The sequence below is a fragment of the Ipomoea nil genome, unplaced genomic scaffold, assembly GCF_001879475.1.
Source record: "Ipomoea nil cultivar Tokyo-kokei standard unplaced genomic scaffold, Asagao_1.1 scaffold0146, whole genome shotgun sequence".
NCBI classification, from domain to species: domain Eukaryota; kingdom Viridiplantae; phylum Streptophyta; class Magnoliopsida; order Solanales; family Convolvulaceae; genus Ipomoea; species Ipomoea nil.
In genome coordinates, this window is record NW_017616574.1 from 4,154,854 (window position 1) to 4,158,862 (window position 4,009).

Here is a 4,009-nt window from a genome sequence, read left to right on the forward strand (position 1 = left end):
CCTAGACAACCGAAACGACCTATTAGGCCCAATGGTTGCCCTTGCACAATTAATAACAAACACTTGTTGTTGAAAACTCATCTTATGGTTACCCCTTATAAAAGGCTTAGCAAGATCCGAGCACAAACAATGATTATGACGGAGTTCAATGAAATGAACAACAAAACAACCATTGTCAACCATCTTGAGTAACAACTTCGCTTTGCAACCCACCCTATTAGAAACACGACGGCGCTTTTGAGCCAAATGCGCTTCATCAGAGTCAGCATTCCCAACACCCAAAACATCAGCAGACTGCTTGAATCCCTCACGGGAACAAACCAACAGATTTTTTACAACAACATCCCTATCTTTACGCACCGAACTACAACGAATAACAAACCCAACAACATACGCATAATGCCTATAAAAAGCAATACCATGACCAAGAGAAGGAAAAACCTGACCCGCAAAAGGCCTAACAGCCTAATCACACGAAGGATTCCAATACTTAGTCCCATCGAGAGACACGTCCATAACACAAGCCTGTAGAGATCCCTACCGAACTGCACAACCATCAACCACAAAAACTAGGTAAAAAACATGATTAAAAAATGCACAACATACCACAAAAAAAAAAAAAAAAAAAAAACAGACTGTGTCCACAATGAAAACGCCCATACATGCACACTATGTAAACAACCACCACAGCACCAAATGCAAAAAAAAAAAAAAAAAAAAAAAAAAAAAAAAAAAAAAAAAAAAAACCCGATAATAACCTAAATAAAAACTAAAGCCAACACTCCTCCCCGAAACTGAATGTTTAAAAATAAAAAACCAATATCAAAAACAGTATACAAATTTTAAAAAAAAAACGCAAATGAATACTAATAACCAACGAAATCGTCCAAAGCAACAACCCAGTAACAAAAAATTGCAAAAAGATCAAAATGACAAAATCAAAAGAAAAAAAAAATAAACAACACACACGAAAAATATTTTTACCCCAAAGAAAGAAACACACACCGTATATTATATTAAAAATAATTTCTCAGAGCAAAAATAGAGCATAAAAATACATACATAAAAATAATAATAAAAATCAGCAGTATGTTACAACACACTCAACTTAACTAGTGCAGGCATGTGAACCCTACAAACCCAAAACAACCCCCACAACGACAATCTTAAAAACAAATACATAACTACGCACAAAAATAAAAAACAACAATGCACAAAAAAAATTATATTAGAACAAACCGACACCTACACCGGATGGTCAATAACACCCACACATCCACAGATGAATAAAAAAATTGAAGACGCAACAGACCCATCGAAACCCAACAAAAACACAACAAAAAATCTAATACAGAAATACAAAAATATGCACAAAACACCAATTAACGATGCACAATGAATAAATATTGGAGACAACGAAAATACACACCTGGAGAATCCATAGCCCCAACCGCAAAAAAAAAAAAAAAAAAAAAAAAAAAACACAGAGATAACGAAGAGACAATAGTGTCTGACAAAACACAAAGCAACACAACAGAAACCAGTGAACTAGGCCAACAATATAAAGAGACACGGTAAATAACTCAGGAAATCAAAAAAAAAATCTTAATTACCATATTTAAGCCAACTACAATCATGCAATCACCCAAAATAAAATAAACAACTAAAGGAAGGAAAAAAATACAAAGACTAAAAACACCTCACCTAAAGTGGCGGCAACAATTAAATAAAATCTCCCTAAAAATAAACCAAAAAACAATAGCCATTGATGCGTAGTATATTTGGAAACAAATAATACCCAGAGTATCGGGTAATCGATCCACAGGGAAGTGGTTGTATTAAGCACTAGCTACTAAATTATTCTATGAAGCTAATCCTAACTATTGATTGGATGATTGATTGCATAAAATAAATAAAATAAAGCAGAGATTCAGGGTTTTGAAAACAATGGAGAGAGACTGAGATTCCTGAGATTCAAGTGTTTATTCCCCTAATGCCTAACCTAATGTAACATTAAATCTGGGTTCATACGAGTGTGAGGATGCAAAGTGGTATAGAGTTACTCTCGTAGTCACTAACACTAGTGAATATCCACTCTCGTGCGGTAATCACCCAATAAAACAAGAACAATCATCATAAATTCCTAACTACTACCATCTCTCGAACTGGCAATAATCAAGAATCAAATCTCCCTAATAAATTACCCTTTCTCAAGGTGCAACAATTAGGTGCAATTGTGTGTGCCCTAATTTATGCCTAACTCTCGTTCAGACCTGAATATGGCTATGAAGCAAGTAATTCGGGCCCGCTAAAGTACTAGCAACAAGAATGATATATATATATATATATATATATATATATATATATATATATATATATATATATATACACAATTGCAACACAAGTATTTAACCCAAATAATAATGTATTAAAGAAACTGAGAGCTCAGACACATAGGTTCATAAACACTTTTACCCAAGAATCTCTAAAGAATTTAGCCGAGCATGGCTAAATTATACATAGCAAATATAAATAAATAATTACAAATCATCAAAAGAGTACAAGAATGAACCAGACGATTTTCTCGAATCTCCCTAGTCTTCTTGCTTCCCAAGATAACTTGTGGCTCTTGATTTCTCCCTGTCTTGTCTCCAAAGATCTCTGAATCAATATTAGGGTTGAGGAATGTGGGATTTTATAGTAGAAGTCTAGAACCAATTCTGATTGAAATAGAAATTCTATGCAAAATTGGATTGAAATTGTATCTGGACCAAAATTGAAATTTCTTTATTTAAATATTAATTGTCGCCTAATTATATGAATATGCCAATTATATATTTTGGAAATTGTGCCTTTCCAAATTTGGAATGTTATTGCCTTTGCTGAGTACGCCCCATTTGGTCCACTTTGACTCCAAATTTGTCATAGAATTTCCCTTGCTCATAGAATTGACCTACAATGGTTCAAAAACACTAACAAACACAGTAAAACATTCAAAACGAGTGTGAGCCATAAATAAATAATAAAATAAAGGATTATGCAATTAAATCATCAAAATCATGAACGCAAGCCTAATAAATATAGGTAAATCAATACTAAAAATGTGTACAATTAGGCTCACATCAGCCATAGATCTAACTAAAATCAAGAGTCAATATTTGACCACAAACCTCATATAGAAACATGACCTCATTTGATCATATATATATATATATATATATATATATATATATATATATATATATATATATATATATATATATATATATATATATATATATATATATATATATATATATCAGTTCAGGTGCGGGTTTGTGTATCCCATGCGGTTGTGCGATTTTAACGTGCGTCAGTTTTGTACTTAAGGTGCGTGTGTGTGTACTTAATGTGAGTAGTGTTGAAAACTTAAGGTGCATGAGTTTTGTGCTTAAGGTGCATGAGTTTTGTGCTTAAGGTGCGTGAGTTTTGTACTTAAGGTGTGTGTGTAACACCCCTAATTTTTATATAATTAAAAAGCTTATAAAATAAAGCCAGGCTAATTATAATTATCCAAACAGAGCATAAACTAAACATAATTGTCGGGGTGTTATGCCACACCTAGGTTTGAGAACCTAGATGCACAGGCTAAGACTAACCAGGCAGGTGTAATCCATAAGTCGATAAACAAAACACAATCCACGGCACGGAAGCCGACTACTATATCTAGGGCTAACTAGACTAAGACTACGAGTCCATCTAGCGCGCTCCTCAGCTAATGATTATCACCTGAAAAACATATCGTAGCAATCGTCAGCGAATAATGCTGGTAACTCACTCCAACGCGTTAAGTACAATATAAGTAGATATAAGAAAATCATTTTGAAACCGGAATACATATATAACCTAAGCAACTCTAGCTTGCTTAGGTTATAAACCAAGAGCAAAACTCGAGACATAACAACAGGCTTGATATCATGGAATAATCATAAAGACTAACATGCATCCTAAGAACACGATACAAGGCATC

At 33.6% G+C, this 4,009-nt stretch overlaps 1 long non-coding RNA gene across 1 annotated transcript in view; it reads left to right on the plus strand.

The window, feature by feature from the left end:
- The first annotated feature begins 2,586 nt into the window (after nucleotides 1–2,586).
- The window catches only part of LOC109173609, a 12,911-nt gene continuing 11,488 nt past the window's right edge, over nucleotides 2,587–4,009 (plus strand). The window contains exons 1-2 of the long non-coding RNA XR_002052936.1: nucleotides 2,587–2,597; nucleotides 3,303–3,307. This is a non-coding gene — a long non-coding RNA (uncharacterized LOC109173609). The remainder of the gene's footprint in view (nucleotides 2,598–3,302; nucleotides 3,308–4,009) is intronic.